This window comes from Tenrec ecaudatus, chromosome 3 (genome assembly GCF_050624435.1).
Source record: "Tenrec ecaudatus isolate mTenEca1 chromosome 3, mTenEca1.hap1, whole genome shotgun sequence".
In the NCBI taxonomy this organism is placed as follows: domain Eukaryota; kingdom Metazoa; phylum Chordata; class Mammalia; order Afrosoricida; family Tenrecidae; genus Tenrec; species Tenrec ecaudatus.
Window position 1 is genome coordinate 102,251,239 of NC_134532.1, and position 20,224 is coordinate 102,271,462.

Here is a 20,224-nt window from a genome sequence, read left to right on the forward strand (position 1 = left end):
TTCTTCGTTTATTTATTAGGTCTTATATGTATGGTTTCTTTTGTTTTGTGTTGTTTCTTGTTTGTTTTTTTAATCATTGTATTAGGAGGTCATACAACAATTACCACAATCCATACATATATCAATTGTTAAAATCACATTTGTACATTCATTGCCCTTATCATTCTCAAAACATTTGCTCTCCACCTAAGCCCCTGGCATCAGGTCCTCATTTTCCCCTCCATACCCCTTCCACCTCCCTCATAAACCCTTGATAATTTATAAACTATTATTTTGTCATATCTTGCCCTGTCTGATGTCTCCCTCCACTCACTTTACTGTTTTCCGTCCCACAGGAAGGAGATCACATGTAGATTCTTGTCATCGTTTCCCCCTTTCCAACCAGCCTCGCTGTACCTTCCCAGTATCGCCACTCACACCACTGCTCCTGAAGGGATCATCCACCCTGGATTCGCTGCATTTCCTATCTGTACCTATCAGTACATGTCTTTACCAGTGTACATTCTCTGGTCTAGCCACACTTGCAAGGTAGAATTGGGATCATGATAGTGGGGGGAGGCGGAAGCATTTAGGAACTAAAGAAAAGTTGTATTTCTCATAATTGCTATATTGCACTTTGACTGGCTAGTCACCTCCCTGAGATTCCTCTGTAAGGGGATGTCCAGTGACCTACAAATGGGCTTTAGGTCTCCACTTCGTCCTCCTCCCTCCCTCATTCACTATGATAAGATTTTTTGTCCTGATGATGCCTGATACCAGATACCTGCAACACTTCATGATCACACTGCATGGTGTACTTCTTCCATGTGGGCTTTGTCGCTTCTGAGCTAGATGGCTGCTTATTTACCTTCAAGCCTTTAAGACCAAAGATGCTATATCTTTTGATAGCCAGGCACCATCAGCTTCCTTCGCCACATTTGCTTAAATACCCATTTGTCTTTAGAGATCTTATCAGGGAAGTGAGCACACAATGATATGATTTTTTGTTCTTTGATACATGATAACTGATCCCTTTGGCACCTCATGATCACACAGGCTGGTGTATTCTTCCATGTGAGTCTTGCTGCTTCTGAGCTAGATGGCTGCTATTTACCTTCAAGCTTTTAAGATCCCATATACTATATCTTTTGATAGCCGGGCACCATCATCTTTCTTCATCACATTTACTTATTCACCCACTTTGTCATCAGTGGTTGTGTCAGGAAGGTGAGCATAATAAAATGCTAATTTAATAGAAGAACATATTCTTGTATTGACGGAGTACTTGAGTGGGGGCCCAATGTCTTTCTGCTACCTTAATGCTAAACCTATAAATATATTCAACTAGATCTATTTCCCCATCCTCATATATAAATATATTTGCAAATGTACATGCCTTTATCTAGACCTCTATAAATGCCCTTTCCTTCCAACTCTTTCCTCTATTTCCTTTGACTTTCCTCCTGTCCCACTATAATGCTCAGTCCCTACCTGTGCTTCAGTAATTCCTCTTGGTTTCATTACCCTTGATCACACTATACAATGCTTCCCACACCCTTCTCACCACTGATTTGGATCACTTGTTGGTCCGTCATCCCTGGGTTTGTTAACACCACTTCCTTTCCCCTCACCTCCTTTCCCCTCACCTCCCCATCTCCCATGTCCACCTGGAACTGTTGGTCCCGTTTTTTTGTCTCCTCCAGATTGTTCATCCAGCCTATCTTATTTAGACAGACCTCTGGACATAATAACATGCACAAATACAAGACAGAGCAAAAGCAATCAACAATATACAACAAAACAACAAACCAATGACAAAAAAAAGAAAACACAACAAGAAAATAAAAGCTTGTAGTTAGTTCAATGATTTTTTGTTAATCCAAGGATTTTTTTAGGAGTGTTTTCCAGGTCAGTTCATTTGGGGCATCATGCCCTGGCCCCAAAGTCCACCTTCAGCATTCCCTGAGGACTTTGCCGCTCCTTTCCCTTGCTGTTCGTTGCACCCCCTTAGTGCTTTGCCTCGGTATGGCAGGATCAGATCGTGCACAATTCCCACACTGTGTCTCCAGTGTTGTCCCCTGTAGGGCCATTGGTCATTGAGGGACGTCATGTCTCATAGTTGGGTTGGCCATGTGTTCCTCTCTGTGGACTCTGTTCTAGTTGGGAATATCATCCTCATGGACTGGTGGGACAAGATGTGCTCCACTCTCTCTTCCTTCCCTTTCATCTGCTCCCCTGTGCTCCAATCAGATATGTCCCTCTCCCGGAGTTGCAGATTCAATACTGTTCTTTGAAATATATTTTTCTGGGGGGAGGGGCAGGTGTCCACGCAGTACTTGAGATTAGCGCCAGCCCCTCAGACCTCTCCACTGGTTCTGTACTCCACACCAGCAGGTTGCATTCACATTTTGGAGCACTGAGTTGAAGTCTGGTCTCACTTTCCCTGTGGAGATATAAACAATACCCTCCCCTTGGGTGGGTTAGTGCCCCGTGTCCCCGGTATGAATTCTATTATTATTATTTTTTTATATTATTATTATTTATTTTCCCCACCTCCTTTTTAGTTGTCTACCATATGTATACTTGTGTTTGGTCTGGTCCCTGCCATATTACCTGGTCCTCATGCCAGGTGTTTGTATACAGTAGCTTTGACCCTAGGCTCCTATTGCATTTTCTGTTTAAGTTTACCTCATCTGACTCATGTTGTACTTGTCCTTTTGTGCCTGACTTACTTCGCTTAGCATGCTTTCCTCGAGTTCTTCCCATGCAGCAATGTGCTTCATACGTTCATCATTGCTTTTTAGCGATGTGTAGTACTCCATTGTATGTATATACCACAGCTTTTTAATCCAACCGTCAATTGATGGAAATTTGGTTTGTTTCCAACTCCTTGCAATTGTGAACTGTGCCACAATGAACACTGGAGCACAGATATCTGGTCTTGGTTTGTTTCTTGCCTCTTCTGGGCATATGCCCAGTAGGGGGATTGCTGGGTCGTATGGTAACTCGATTTCCATCTGTTTTAGATATCGCCAGATTGATTTCTGTAGTGGCTGTACATACTTACAGGTCCACCAAGAGTGGATGAGGGTTCCTGTCTCCCCACAGCCCCTCCACCACTTGCTGCTTTCTGATTTTTTGAATTGGGCTATCTTTGAGGTTATTAGGTGGAAGCTAATTTTGTTTTAATTTGCATTTCTCTTATTGTAAAGATTAGGAACATTTTCTCATATGTTTGTTGGCTATTTGGATTTCTGCCCCTGTGAAACTTCTGTTCAGGTCCTTTGCCCACCTCCTTAGTGGGCAATTAGTTTTTTTTTTCTTTTTGGAAGCTATCAGGGTATTGTAGATCTTAGTAGTAAGACCTTTGTCTGATGTGTCATTTCTAAAGATGTTTTCCCAGTTTGTGGACTCTCTTAATACTCTCTTGGTGAATTATTTCAATGTACACAGGTGTTTTATCTTCAATATATCCCATTTGTCAATTTGGGCCTCCTCTGTGTTTGTGCCCTTCTCTATTTCTGATAGCCTATGTATTCCCTGTGCCAAAGTTCTCAAGTTGGTCCCAATCCCCTCAATGATGGCCCTAATAGTTTGGGGTATAACTTCAAGGTCTGTGAGCCACCTTGAGTTTATTCTTGTTCATGGAGTGAGATAAGAGCCTTGTTTCATTTATCTGCAGGAAAATATCCATTTTTTCCAGCACTACTTGTTAAGAGGGCATCTGCTTCCCATTGGATATTTTCTGGGCCCTTATCAAAGATCAGTTGTCTGTATGCTGATGATCTTATTTCTAGGTTTTCAGTTCTTTTCCATTGGTCTGAGTATCTGTCATTGTACCAAAACCATGCATTTTGAAAAACTGTGGCTCTGTAGTATGTGCCAAAGTCAGGTAAAGCAAGCCCTCCCACTGTGTCCTTCTTCTTGAGGAGTTCTCTGCTAATTCTGGGCTTCTTCCCTCTCCATATGAAGTTGATAAACAGTTTTTTCCATTTCTTTGAAGAAAGATGAGGGTAATTGTATCAGGGTTGCATTAAATATAAATATGTCCTTAGGCAGAACTGACATTTAGCTATATAGAGTCTTCCAATCCACAAGCATGGATATTCTTTCATTTATTGAGGTCGCTCTTGGTTTCTTGTAATAGTATTCTGTACTTTTCCCCATATAGATATTTTGTTCTTTTTGTCAGGTATATCCCTAGATATTTTAATTTGTGTTTTGCTATTGTGAAGGGTACCACCTTTTCTATTTCCTCTTCTGTGGTCTTATCCAATGTGTATAACACTCCGATGGACTTCTGTGTTGATTTTGTATCCTGCCACTCTGACAAACTCCTCTCTTGCTGCCAGTACTCTGCTTGTGGAACTTCTGGAATTTTCCATATATAAAACCTTATCATCTGCAAATAATGATAGTTTCACCTCTTCCTTCCCCAGACAAATCCTTTGATGTCTTTTATTTGCCTTATGCTGTTAGCTAAAACCTCCAGCACAATATTAAATAAGAGTGGGGAAGAGGGGCATCCTTGTCTGGTCCCCTTTTTCAGTGGGATTGTGTTAGTCATTTCTGCATTGGCTATCACATTGGCTGTTGGTTTTTCATATATAGCGTGTCTTGTCTTGAAGAATTTTCCTTCCATTCCTATCTTCTCAAGTGTATTAAATAGGAATTTGTGTTGGATATTGTTGAATGCTTTTACTGCATCTATTGATATTTTCATGTAGTTCTTATATTTTTCATGTCAATGCTATGAATAAATTAATGGTCTTTCATATGTTGAACCATCCCTGCATCACTGGTATGAATCCCACTTGGTTATGGTGAATTATTTGTTTTATATATTTTTGTATTCTGTTGGGGAGTATTTTGTTAAGGAATTTTGCATCAATGTTCATTAGGGATATTGGTCTGTAGTTCCTGATTCTTGTGGGATACTTGCCTGGTTTTGGTATCGGAGTTATACTAGATTCATAGAAGGAGTATGGGGATTTGCCATCTTTTTCTATGTTTTGGAAGAGTTTAGTTTGTGTAAAATTGGTGTTAGTTCTTCGCTAAATGCTTGGTAGAATTCTCCAGTGAAGGCATCTGGTCTAGGGGATTTTTCTGTTGGTAATCCCTTGATAACCTTTTCTATTTCTTCTATTGCAATTTGTCTGTTGAGATTCTTGGCCTCCATCAGGTATAATCTAGGGAGGGATTGTTTTTCCAAGAATTTGTCCATTTCTTTCAAATTGTTGAATTCATTGCATTGGAATCCTTCGTAGTAGTACTGTGTAATTATCCTTTTGATTTCATTAGAGTCAGTTGTAATGTCCCCTCTTTCATGCCTTATTCTTACTATTGAAATTACTTCTCTCATTTCTTTGCTTAGGTTTGCCAGCGGTCTGTCAATTTTGTTTATATTTTCAAAGAACCAACTTTTATTAGCTTTAATTTTTTCCATAGTTTTCTTATTTTCCCTCTCCTGGATCTCAGCCCTGATTTTTATAATTTCTTTTCTTTTCCTATTAGTAGGATTGTCCTGTTGACTCTGCTCTAGTTGTAAAATTTTTGCCAGCATGTCAATCATGAGTCTCTCTTGGTTCTTCAGGTGTGCATGTATTGCTGTGAAACTTTCTCGAATAGCTTCTTTTGTTGTGTCCCATAAATTTTGGTATGTTGTGTGCTCATTCTCAATGGTTTCTAAATATTTCCTAATTTCATCTCTGATCTGTGCCATTATGCACTCCTTTTGTGAAAGAGATTTATTCATCCTCCAATTGTCTGCTCTTATTTTTTTGTCTTTTTAAAAAAATTTCCAGCCTTATGGCACAGTGGTCAGAGAGAGAGTTCTGTATGATATCAATGTGCTTAAATTTATGTTGATTCGTCTCATGCCCCAGCAAGTGGTCTATCTTTGAATATGTGCCATGTGGACATGAGAAGAATGTGACTTTTCTGGTATTTGGATGAAAAGCTTTGTAAGTATCTATCAGGTCAAATTGTCTAATTGTAGAGTTTACATCTCCAGCCTCCTTGTTCAGTTTCTTTTCCTATGATCTATCTTTCTCAGAGTGCAGTGTATTGAATTCACCCACTATAATTGTTGAGGCTGTGATTTGTTTTTTCATCTTTTGGTGTGTTTGGTTGACATATTCAGTGGGTCTCTCATTCGGGGAATTTATGTTTACAATGCTTAGTGGTTCTTTGTCTTCCATTTCCTTGAGCATTATAGAGTATCCCTCCTTATCTCTTTTTATGGTTTGCACTTTGAGGTCAATTTTATCTGAGATTAGGATTGCAACCCCTGCTTTTTTTCAATTGCTGTTTGCTTGGTATAAATTTCTCCAGCCTTTGATTCTCAGCATATTTTTGCCTGTAGCCTTGAGATGTCTCTCCTATAAGCAGCAGATTGATGGATTGTGTTTTCTAAGCCAGTCTGCTAGTCTCAGTCTTTTCGTGGCTGAGTTCAGGCCATTGATATTCAAGGTTATTATCTACATCTGCTGACTCTGTGATGTCATCTTATACCTCTTGTATTGGGTGTTTTCCTACTTTCCTTTCTCATTACTGTGTGGTGCTTGGGTGTCTGTGTGTATCATTCTTGAATTCTTTCCATCCTTAAGTCAATGTTATCTTGGGGTCTGTTTTCTCTTTGTTGCCCTATGGGTGGGGTTGTTCTATGTAGTGGTCTCTTATTTATGCTTGGGGAGTGTTGTTCTGCTCATACTGTGTCAGCAAATATCTTTTGTAGAGATGAGTTTCTGCTAACATATTCTTTGAATTACTCCTTGTCTGGGAAGACTCTTACTTCTCCATCTATCTTGTTCAATAATTTGGCTGGGTAGAGTATTATTGGGTTTGAATTGTTTTCCTTCAATTTTTGGAATATGTTGCTCCACTCTCTCCTCTTCTCAAGGGTTCTGCTGACATGTCGGAGCATATTCTTATTTGGGAAACTTTATATGTGATTGCTTATTTTTCCCTAGCTGTTCTCATTATTTTCTTCTTTCCTCAAAGTTGAATAATTTAACTATTATGTGCCTTGGTGACTTCTTCTTGGGATTTACTGTAGCTGGTGTTTTTCAGCCTCCTGAATGGTTGCCTGGTTTTCATTCATTAAGCTGGGGGTTTTCCTCCAAGAATTCTCACTATTGTTGCAGATGACTTCTTTGTTGTGTCTTCCTTCAGTAAGCCAATAATTATACTGCTCTGCTTCATAGCATCAAACATATATCTTAAGTTTGTTTCAGCTTCTCTGATAATTTTATTACATTTTTGTTCTTGTTTGTTAAAGTCTGCTTGGCTGTCCTTCAAGTCATTGATGCAGTTCTCTGCTTCATCCAGTCAATTCTTGTGGTCCTTGTTTCTGCTACTGGTTTTTGTTATCTCCTCCCTAAGTTCCCGTATTTCCCTTTGGTGTGTGGCTTCTACCTCCTCTATCATTTCATCCTTCTCTGTATTGTTTTGTTCATGTCCTGTATGACCAAGCAGCATTCCAAAAATTTCTTTCTGTGGCAGCTCAATATCTGCTTGTTCTATGTATGTTATTATGTTCAGGACATCTTCGGCCATTTCCTTTTGTTTCTCCTGTTTTTTCCTTGGGTCATTGGGGCTGATGGCTGTTTGCTTTGTGTTGTTTTAGTGGAGCTAGGTGCCATTTTCCAGGGAGTCAAAGAGCACTGACTCTCTCTGGGAGACTTGTAGAAATGCTTCTTCGAACTGCCTACAGCTAATTTTACCATGGAATTAACCTACCACTTTATCTTCCTGTGGCTTTCCTCTCAGCCACTGAAGGCTGGTGTGTTGCCTGCTTTGGTGATTCAGAGGTTGAGCAGAGGTTCCTGCAGCAGCTTGGAACATTGAGGAGTGCTGGCTGAGCTGTGTTAGGCCCCCAGGCGGGAATGACCTGGTAAGAAGTTGGGCAGAGTATCCCCTGGTGATGGTAGGCAGGGCTTTCCCCATCCTCCGGCTATCTGTGCAGGGTGGTGCTCACCTATTTGGGTTGGTGCAGGTGTTTTAAATGCCCTGGCTAAGGGGAGTGGTCTGGAGGTCAGCAGTGGAGTGTGAGAGAACAGGAAGGAGACAAAGAGGATAAAAGCATTAAAAAGTAAACTCACTGAGACTCTGCTGGGATATAGAGGAGAGAGGGAAACAATAGTAACAATCTAGCTGAACCTTGATCCCTGACCTTGGAACTCTAATAGTTTAGTCTCTGCCCTGAGGCATGTGGCAGCAAACTGTGGATGTGTTTAGATTAATTCCCCTTATGGGCTCCAAATGGTCCCTGTTCAGGCAGAGACAGTGGCGGGGCTAAGGTCAAGCCGTAGCCGGCCTCCACTGTGGTAAGCCAAAAGCCTCAACCCCTCAAAACCTTGTGGGTTTGTGCCTACTTCTCTTTATTATGCTCCTCCTGCATTCCAGTAGTGCTGAATTTCCCTCTAAGTAACTCACCTGGGCTGAAATCTGCAGAGTCCCTGTGGTATATTTTCATGACTTTTTAATGGCATTTTGCTTTCTATGATGTTCTTGATTTCCTCCCACAGTTCATCAGATTTTCTGTTATTAGTGCTTAAGGCATCAAATTAAATGTTTGAGATGTTTTTTTTTAATTCAGGTGAGATAGACTCAAGGCCATATTTTGACTGTCATAGACTTATATCAATTTCTTTAGCTTTAACCTGAACTTACTTATGAGCATAATTTTGAATAGTATTTTTATTAACTGGTCTTCCTAGTAACTTTTTGTCCTACGAAACATATTTCACTTTGTAATAAACCTTGAAATGTTCTTTTTGACAATTAGTGCCATGATATTCCTCTTAAATCTGTCCTTCCTGGAATAGTAAGTCATATAAGTATTTGATTCAAAATGGCCAACACAGCTTGCTAATGATTAGGATATTGTTCTTTATATGCTCCACTTCATCTTTTTCAGCAATTAGCTAAATTACATCAAGAAGAGTTGTACAATTACCAGCATGATCATTTTAGAACGGTTTCTTCATTTTCGTACTCATTGTTAATCACTCCCCATTCCACTGCCCATCTTCACCCCACCCCCTGCCATGACTGGCCAGACTTGTAATTTGTACATTACATATTCTCATTATTTGTAGATGTTTGTAGCTGTTTTTTATCATCTTTAGTTGTGCTTTCTGAGCCAATAAGGCTCCATTCACAACTTTAATGTCAGTTCTAGATTGAGGAAGTAGCTCTTCTCTAATCATAGTTTTACTACATAGCCCTAGTGGCATATTTGTACATGTTGGACTTCTAATTGTAAGGTCTACAGTTTGAAATGGCCAGTGGCTTCTTGGAAGAAAGATGAGGCTTCCTATTCCTTTAAGGACTTGAATTCTTGGAAATTCAAAGAGACAGTTCTACTCTGTTCTATGTGGTTTCTATGAATTAGAATTGACATAATGGCAATGAGTTCAGTCTTTTGTTTCAACCTGAGAGGTTCATCTCTGGCCACTAAATCAACCTATGTTCTACTGCTATTTCCAGTGGTTAATCCATCTGAATTGGGCAGCCTATTTCTTCTTACTATTTCATTTTTAGTTTTGAACCTGTTCTACTTAGATTGGAATATGTGATTCTGGAACCTGTTCACTACAGTTGACCCTGCTGGTATTTGAAATACTAGTAGCATAACTACCGGCATCATAGCAATATCCAAGCCACTACGGTATGACAATCTTGTTAGATAGTTGGATATTTATTCTTATGCAATCCTATTGCATTGATATTTTCATGTTCTGTAATTCTTGCTTCAATATTTCATTCTGCATAGTAGACTCCCTTAGATAATGCATTATTTCTCTAAAACTCACCTGGGATCATATTTAGTTATTTTGAAATTCTAATCTTATCCCTTGAGTAAAAACACAAATGAACCTTAGCCGTATGTAATTAGGATTTAAAGAGTAAAGAGGTCCTCTGCTTTTCCACTTAACAATACATTCCTCTTTATGCTGTTGGGAATTGAAAGCACTCATTATCCTTATAATGGATTTTAATCTATTCTCAAGGGTGTATATTATTAGAATGCAGTTTGTCCCTAGCTTTGCTACTTTGCAATGCCTGCCTTAGTCTTTGTTGCCAAATAGCTTCTTAGTCATTTAAACTTGGCAAAAATTGTATTTATAAAACAAAAAAGCCAACAATAATTGTAATTAAGAAAACACATAAGGGAAGCAAAGTATAAGTTCCCACTTTGTATTGCCTGTTTCCTCAAATCTACTCACTTGACATTTGTCCTGTAAAGATTCTGACTTTTGTTACCGTTTATTTTGTCTTATTCAACTGTAAAATAATACCAGCCATCTTTTTCGGCATTGTTGTTTTCCCCAATTATGTAGATTAAATAAATTTAACTTCTGAAGTCATATGAAATTGATCCTTTTTTGAGGTCTTCCTTGTCACATCTTAATATCAGATGCTCCTTAAAATGAAAGTGTATATCAAATAAAGGAAACTCAAATCCTTAAATATTTTGAATAAAATTTCTTATGTAAGTAGTTAGTCTTTGAATTTCCTAAAAGGACAGTACACAAGGAATAAGGGACACTGGGTTGTGGGGCGTGGGGGCAGGGGAGTAATTCCTTGGAAGAGTTTATGGGCATTCTTTGAACAGTAATTTTTTTCTTCCAGGAACTTTTAACTTTCAGTGCTTACAGCAGCAGATATAGAACAATTTTATGAAACTGCACTTGATTTGTTGAAAATAAACTGGCTGATTCAACAAATTGATTATAATGAAAAATTGCTCAACATGACAAATGGTCCCAAAATTAATATTTCTAGCCATCGGTTTCTAATTATTTGTAATTTGTTCACCATGGGAACAGCTTGAATTGTTTATATCCCTTTAATCATATTCCTCCTTTTACAGAAGCTGAGATGGTATGGGGAATAATATTTCTTGTGAGCACCAAAGGGTTTGGAAAATGTGTGCATGTTACTTAGCATTTTGCTTCAAATTTTACATCTGAATGCACTATGGTTGCATGTATTTCCTTCTGTAATATTATTGTTGAAAGCAAGAGTAGGTTGAAATTGTAGCAATATAATAAAATGGAAGCATAGAAATTATGCTTAAAATGTTTTTGGAATATATTGCTTAAAATGAAATATATATGTAGAAGGGTAAACGAGGAAAGCATTACCAAAATAGAAAGTATAAATCATTGGCAGATTGAATGAATATTAAAATTAAACAACTTTGAAAATATGATATTTATAAACATGGTGCCTAAAATAATTAAATCATTCTAATTTAGGTAACATATAATATTGAAATTCCTGCTTGAAGACAATCTTTGTGAAAAATTGCCTTGGAAAAATCACCAGGAGATAAATATAATATTAAACATTAAAAAACACAAACAAAACAAACATATATGGTTAAATTAAACTTTTAAAATTAGTAAAAATATATAAAATGTTGCAAGGAATGTTGGAGCACAACATCAGTAACATATGAAAGTAAATAGTTAACAAATTCTTGAAAATACATTTGCTATTTTAACTACTTTAACCAGAGGTTCAGGTAGAATTCTGAAGAGTACATAGGGCAAGCAATATCATGGCTGATGTCAGATGGATCATGACTGACAGCAGAGAATACCAGAAAGATGTTTGTCTGTGTTTTATTGACTTTGCCAAGGCATTTGATTGTGTGTAGCAGTACAAAATATGGGAAACATTGAGAAGAATGGGAATTTCAGAACACTTCATCTTGTTCATGAGGGACTTGTCCTCTCAAGATGTCCTGTGCACAGAAAAGGGGACTAGTGGGTGGTTTAAAATCTGGAAAGGTATGCATCAGGGTCACATCCTCTCATCATTCTTACTCAATCTCTCTACCTAGCAAATAATCAGAAGATCTGGATTATATGTAGAAGAAAGTGGTATCAGGATGGAGGGAATACTTCCTTGCAAACAGCAATATACAGACAACACAAGCTTGCTTGCTAAAGTGAAGAAGACTTTAAGCACTTACTGACAACGATCAAGGATTTCAGCCTTTGTATGAACTATGACTCAAAGTAAAGAAGAATAAAATCTTCAAAATTGGATCAATAAGTAATATCATGATAAATGCAGAAAATATTGGGTTGTCAAGGATATTTTTTCTTGTTTGGATCTACAATCAGTGCTTATGGAAGCAGAAGTCCAAGATCAAATAATGCCTTGCATTAGGTAAATCTGCCACATAAGACCTCTTTAGAGTATTGAAAAGCAAAGGTGTTACTCTGAGAACTAAGGTTGGCTTCATCCAAGACATTCGATTGCCTCACATGCATATACGAGTTGGGCAATGAATGAGGAAGACTAAAGAAGAGGGAATGAATTTGAATTATGGTGCTGGAGAAGAATACTGCAAGTACCATGGACCGCTAATAGGACAAACCGATCTGTTTTGGAAGAAGAACAGCTGAAGTCAAATGTTGAGGCAAGGATGGTGGGATTTTGTCTTTCATACTTGTGGACATGTTGTTAGGAGAGACTGGTCCCTGGAGAAGAACATCGTGTTTGGAAAAATAGAGGGGCAACAAAAAAGAGGGAGGTCCTCAAGGAGATTGATTGGCACGGTGACTGCAAAATTGGTCTCAAGTACAATAACAATTGTCAGGGTGAAGCAGAACCGGGCAGCGTTGGTTTAGTTCTATTGTGCATAAGGTTGCTATGGGTCAGAACTAACACCATGACACCTAACAAAAACAACTTTAACTAATCCAAGTCCCCCATCAGTCATTGTAATTGGTGTGCCTTATAGTCTAACTGCCCACAAGTATTTTTAACTACTCAAGGAGCCTTCAAATGTTCATGAAAATATTTATCTTTTCATTTTATTTTTTCATGAACTTTTGTATCTCCATAAATGGCATTTCTGTTTAGTATAAATTCTTGTCTATCATCCTTGAAAATAAAAGTTTATAGATAGAAGTAATTGAGGTATTGCTTCAAGAAATAAAATGCATTTTAATGGGGCTTATGAGTTCATTTTATCTTCATAGGTACAAGTTATTTACTCAATTTAATTAATTAGAATATAAAGTCTTCAGGAATAATATGTTATCTGGTGTCTATTAGATTTAGCTTACATTTATTCTTTGATTCTTGTCAGTAGAAACAGAATCTCTTATCTTTTCTATGTTCTGTTTACTCCTTCTAATTTCTGGAAACTGACAGCCCATTATAGAACAGGCATACGACAAACAATGAAGCTATTCTGGGCAATATTGTCATTAAGAAACATGCTACAATTACCAGATAGTGCTCATTATCTAAAGAGAACAAAAATGCTCACTCTTACTAAAAATGTTTTTTGTGTGTTTTTTTTAAGTGAAAGAGAGTATTCAGGAAAACAATCTTTCCATGGATATTAATATTATTTGGAGAAATCTGGAACTTGGAATATCAGATTCAATTTCTTTAAGGTTTCAGTTATAAATACATATTTCTTTAAAATTATTCTACATTAGCAAAGCGAGATGTACAAATTAACTTTACTTATTCTTATAACAATGGTATTCCATATGATTTAAGCCACCTGATTCCCAGTGGTGCTCCAGATAAGCACTTGGCTACAAACTAATAGGTTGGTGCTAAGATGTGTCTCAAAGGGTCTGTGGGAGGGAAACCTGGTGATCTGCTCCAGTGAAAACTACAGCCAAGAAAACACTATGTGGGCGATCTACTCTTTCACGTGGGATCTTTTAAGTCAAAATCTGCTTGATAGCGTCTAACAATATTAAGTCATCCAATATGTTGAAACTATTTTACTCAAGGGAAGGAATGCACAGAACACCAAAGCTCCCTTTATGTGTTCCTGTTGCAAGAATCTGTTGCTGAAGTATAGTAATTTGAGATGATAAAACATTTCATAGTGAAATAAGCAGCAACAATTCTAAGAAATCTAATGCAATGAAATGCAATTCACCTGTGGATTTTGAAATTGGGTGCACAGATCATTAAAAAAACAAACAAAATGCACTGCTTTTGAGTCCATGCTGACTCATAGCAACCTTATAAAGCAGGTTAGAACTGCCCCTGTGAGTATCTAAGATGGTGACTGTTTGTGGTAGTAGAAGTCCAGTATTTCTCTCCTGGCGCCACTCTTGGTGTGGAATTGGGACCTTGTGGATCACATTCCAATGTGGATTCATTTCACCACGAGAGCCCCTTCCCCAGATCATTAACCAAGCTTATTTATGTAATGCTTAAGTATGCAGCTTGGTCCATTTAATCTGACTGCAATTATACTGGATTTCAAGTGTTTATATACTTTTGTTACAGAAACAAGTTTACAGAATTTAACTACCTACTCATTTTATTTTTTGAGGCATTAAGTAGGAAATGTCAAATGCAATACAGTCTTCCCTTTTATTAACAAATGGAAAACTACCAGAATGTGGCAAAGAAGAGTATCTGTGAATAAGCATAAATAGTTGGGTTTTGTGTAACTTGGCTGGGCAGGTTTCATCATTGTTTTAGCAGTTAAGATCTAGTAATACTCTTTATGACACAATGCCTCATTTAGTCAACCCTGTAATGGGGCTATTTATATTCCTGTAAGTATTCAATCATTTGTAAGAAGATCAGAGTAGGATACAACATTCTTACTCAGAGTACTGCCTTAGTGCAATTGAAAGGACATTTTCTTCATGGTATGGCCTGCTTCCAATCTATGGAAGAGTTTGCTGTATTATTATTTTTCTGTGTTTGATCTTGTATCTGGCTCATTGGGCTCCAGTTCTTGGAACTTGAGTCAACAGTCTTCCATACTACCTGCCAACCCATCTGAACCGACAACCCTGGGTCCACTTACCTCTGCAGCCTCAAACTTCATCTGCTGACTTTGGATTCATTTGCCTCTGCACCCATCACCCTTGGAACATGCCTGTACTGGCCTTACGCATGTTCACAACTGTGTGAGTCATTTCGTGCTATACATTTCTCGCTCTCTCTCTTTCTCTTTCTCTCTCTATATATGTAAATGTATAAGCATCACTGGTTTTGTTTCTTATATGAACACAACCAAAGACAAAAATATCTCAGATGTGTGGAAGATAAACCCTAAGAAAGTATTTTCCCTTTGTTGAAGAAATATTAGTTTGAAACTAGGTGAAATATTGTAATTCAAAAGGAGATAAATAATTAAAATTAAAACAGACATTTACCAATGCTTTTGTTCATATATGTAGATGTAGTGCAAGTCCTAGTGACTGAAATTATTTTTGCTAATTATAAATAGTAAGAAAATATTTAAATCTTAAGACCTATTTTTTTTCTTTTAAAAAAAATCAGGAGAGAGCACGAACACAGTCCCCCGTTACCACAAATTATGCAGTTGAGTTTCCCACATTTGGGGAAATCGCAGGGGTCAGCACATCGGGAGTGCTATGGGTGAGCCTCGCCCTGGGAAAACCACCTTCGTGATCACGGTATCTTCCCTACCAGGTTAGTATAAGATCTGTTTCTTATGCCATTGTGGTGCAGTGAAATATCTTGGCATGACTTTTCTATCCATTTCTTTTCAATTCTCACCAAATGATTAGGTGGAACTCTGCAAACAGGGTTTGAAATACTAATAAAAAAGATTCCTGCGTATAAGGAATGACATATTTCAAAAGCAAAAAGAAGGATTTTGGGGGATCATTAAGGAAAAAAGAACTACTAGCAGAGCATGGACAAATCTTGGCCTTAAGTGGCAAAATAGAGGACATGTCATGCCAATCCCAGAGGCTGAAGCTGAAGTAAGAAGGCCATCAGACAGAGCAAAGGAGACTATAAATGTGTGTGACAGACCAGATGGTGGGCTTCCTGGCCCACGAAGGAGGAGCCTAAGGGACCATGGGGTTGAGGCCCAGAGAGAAAATCTTGGCTGCTGTCTGAGGAGAAGCTGTTTGCCGTGAACTAATAACTGTATCCTTAATATTCCCTAACCCTGGTTTGTGTTAACCTGTTAACTTCCCTAATAAACCACCCTAATTTTGAGTGTCGTTTGTGACTTATGTATAGACATTGTAACCAGTTATTGAACAATAAAAAAGTAGAGCCATGAAGGAATAGTTGGTCTCATAATAAGGAAAAGAAAAATAAAGGGTGAAAGCATTGTCTATCTCTGCTGTGTGACAATTGGCTTTGGATTCATGTAGAGTTAGATTTTCTTGTCCCTTTGTTGTGTCAAAGGAGGCCAGCTGTGGATTACATGACATTTTCTCAATTTTCATTTATTTGGGGTTCCACACAATCAATATATTAAATTGGTTTTCCCTTTAGCATTGAATAAGAATAAGACAATAATTTTCTTCACATTTTATTGGGGTACATTAAGTCCTTTGGACATTGCCCGAATTTTGTCATCCTGGACTAGTCTGAAACACTAATATTCATGTAACTATGATTTAAGGGGACATTCCAATTCTGGTTATCATGTAGACAGCTATGAGTCATTCATTTAAGAGAAAGAGGGAAAGTACAAGTTTAAACAAATAATGTTTTAGAATTTCAGCCAGGTGTTTAGGCACCTGCCCAAAGTCAGTCTATTACCTTTTCTTACTTTGGACTCTCCAAACTTAGGAAATTTTCAGTATGATTTGGTGGTGAGTATTACAAGGCATGGAGTTGCTTTTTAAAATAAATTTACTAGATAAACCTCTAAATCTATATTTAAAACTTCTTGAAACTACTCCAACTTACATTCCATTTTCTTCAAGAAATATGTACTAGCAGTGGGAGCTCTTTAACATTTGCTAACGAGTAGAAAGAGAATCCTCCAAGCACTGCTGTGAAAGGCCTTCAATGAGGCAAGGATGCCCTAATCCTAGAAGCACATTACAAGGATGTCATGATCCTTGTGAGCAATAAAAAATACTTGAAGCCGTACTTGCTCATCTTTAAACAATGGATTCCATTTTTCCCAAAATAAGAGCTTCTCATTTCTTGATTTATGTGTTACTTTCAGTCTACAAGGATAGCCAGATGTCTTTGGGAAAACTTCCCGTTGGTAAAGTAGAGGGGCACTGAAAAAGTGGAGGCCCTCAAGCAAATGGATGGGCAGTGTGGCTGCAACAATGGGGTCAAACATGGAAGTTGTGGCAGTTACATAATCTGGTGTCAATTTGGGACTTGAGAGGATTAGCAGTGGAGGAGTGGAGTCTAGCCTATCAATTATTGTATAGCCAATGAAGCCTCTGTGTGGGCATGACCTTCCCCTGAGGACTCCGAGAACTCATGTACTGATCCCTAGAGATGGGAGACACTCTCTCACTCTGCTCGCTACCTGGGAAACATGGCAGCTGCCAAGACAGTGGAACTAAGCTGAGCTGCAGAAGCCATGTGGAGACCCCTGCCAGCGCTGAGATGCTTACAATACCACTGGATCCACATGACTTCCCACCCATTGGCCTGTGCCCTTCCTGCAATCTGCATCATTGCATGTGTTTTGTGAGTCTTAAGAGGACTTGATAAATTGGTACCGGACATATGGGCTAATTCAGACTGGATCTGGACTGGGCTGGGTTATTCTCTTAATGTAATTACTAGATATATGAAGCTCTTTCTTATCCACATATGCGTGTTTGTGAATTTGCTTCTCTAGTCTACCCAGACTAACACAAGGAGCAATTGTGAGGATGGCTCCAAAATCGTCAGTGTTTTTTTCTGCCTTGCAGAAGGTCTATGTGTCTGAACCGACTCCTAGTCACGTTTGTCTCTGAGCTTGGATGCTCTGTCAGTAAGTGCAATGATGCTACTTTTTGAAATATTAACTTAGTTCTGACAATATTTTTATTTCTGACAATTTCTATTGCTTTACAACTGTTAATGCTAAGGTGGTATAATTTTTTTCTTTTTTTTTATGGATAAATGAGAAAACCCAGAAAAGCAGTAGAGTTCAATTTTGACCTTCAATAAAGTCTTCTACAAAACACAATACTGAGACTAAAAGAAAGAATAACATAATTATATTATTGTGAGTGATACATTTAAGAAATAAAAGCATTCATCAATGTCAAACAGTTATCTTTAAATACCAAGAGTCAAGTTTGGGCCTGCAGGTTCCTAGTGTTTGTATGTGCTTCTCCTATAAGAAACAGGCAATAACACTAACAGTCACTTCCTGCTGCTATAGCATTTAGAAATATTTTCCTTAAACTAAAAGCCATCGAAGGATACAAAATAAAGTATACATGAATACACTATAAATTGATATTTTCCTTAACTGCACAATTAGGCAGTATTTTATAATAAAAAATTAAAAAGTGGAAGAAGTTAAGGAAGTTATTATCTGTTGATCTTGAATCTTTAGTTTTATAGCTATGTCTTCCTCTAGAATTAGTTATCTAGTTGGAAGTTATATCCTAAAATATATTAGCTTTGTAGACTTAAAAATCACTGACAAATAATGTATGCCACAATATACTATAATTCAATTAAATAATGTAATAATGGACATACTTGAAGAATGCAACCATGGGTCTGGTACCGGGCAAGATGACCTAGATGCACCATTTCAAATCCACCCCTCAACCCAATTAATTTAGCTCTTCTGTTCTCTCAGTAATACATCTTGGGATTAAAAAAAAAGAAAAGAAAGAAAAAGAGGTTCAAATCAAAATGAAGGCCCTCGATGATATATTTAAGTCCTATAAAATTCAAGGAAGAATCAGCTGCTCAGAAGGCTACATAAACAGGGGCTCACTATGAAAAAGTTGTCAGAAAATGGAGGATTTGCTGAGGAATTTGTTTTCACCACAGTAATGTACCCACTCATTTTCCAAAGGTAGCAAAGGCTGTCACAGAAAAATTTCTTTGGGAAATGTTACCCTATCAACAGTCCTGAGTTTTCTTTTTCATAATTTTTGGCTCCCAAAATTTAAAGAATACTAAAAAGACACAAATTTGTCCTTTGAGGATGCCAAAATGCTGTTTTGATATGGTGAAAATCAGATAATACAAAAATCTTCAGGAATGGTTAAAAAGATATAAACAGTCTTCTGATAGACCTAGATGAAAAGGATATGTTTAGAAATATAGTTCATATGGCTTCACACTTTTATATTTTTGTTTAATAAAGGTTTCGATAATATTTCATTGTTATTTATATTTTATTGTTATCAATACTATATTGGAAATTTTGTTGTTATTGTAGGTGTCATCCAGTTGGCTATGACCAATAATAATCCTATGTAAAACGAAATGAAACACTACCTGGTTTTGTGCCACCCTCAAAATTACTGTGAGCTTAAGCCCATTGTTGCAACCTCTGTATTAATCCATCCTATTGAAAGTTTTCCTCTATTTCAGTTATTTACCAAGGATGATATCCTTTTCGAGGGACAAGTTTCTCTTGATAATATGTCTAATGTCCTTGAGATTTTGTCTCATCATTTTTTATTCCAAGGAGCCTTCTGGTGGTACACCCTCCAAGATAAACATTCTTCTAAGAATCTCAGCATCATTAGTCAAGTGACCTACTGTAGAGATAGAAAGGAGATTGCATTAAGAGCCATTTTGACAGCAATTCTAAGTAGTCTCATTTTCATTTAAACTCACGGTTGTCAAGTCACCTCTGACTCATATACTCACTTGCTACCATCAAGTCAATTTCAACATATAGCCACCCTATTGTATAGAAATGCCCCTATGGGTTTCTGAGACTATCAGTGTTAAAGCCTTATTTCTCTCCCACTGACTCATATGGACCCTATGAATCTTAATCGTCAAGTAGAAATGTCCTTGATATTGGCAGCCCACTAAGCTCTTGAGGAAAGGTCATGGTAGCTACAGCTAACCTTATTTGGATACCTAAACATAAAGGATAATCCAGTTTCATGATTATCCATGGCTGGTTGCCACCAGGTAGAATTCACAGGTAGAATTCACAGACTCCTCAACCCAGTCTCTTTCTTTCTTTTGTCTATTTAAACATCTGTTATAATTTCCCATTAGTTTTATTGATATGAAATTAATATATCATGCCTTTTCATAGTTAAGTCACTTTTCAAAATAATTATGTATACATCATCATAATCAGTCCTTGTGCATCCTCCCCCCAACTGATTTCATTATTTTCTCCCCAATTCCCCTCCTCTTCCCCAGCCCTCATCCCTAGTGGAGTCTTGCATCAGTTATTGTCTCTATTCATCCAATCCTTCTGTTTTTTAGAAACTAGGAAACATAACAGAAACAAACAAAAAAAGAAAAGAAAAACATTAATTAAAATAGATAAAGAGGAAGAAATAAAAGA

At 37.6% G+C, this 20,224-nt stretch overlaps 1 non-coding gene across 1 annotated transcript; it reads right to left on the reverse strand.

Annotated features, from left to right (window-relative positions):
* Nucleotides 1-15,276: 15,276 nt before the first annotated feature.
* On the reverse strand, nt 15,277-15,440 carry LOC142443819 (U1 spliceosomal RNA). The gene has a single exon (XR_012783565.1). It is a non-coding gene; the product is annotated as a U1 spliceosomal RNA (small nuclear RNA).
* Between the last annotated feature and the right edge of the window lie 4,784 nt (nt 15,441-20,224).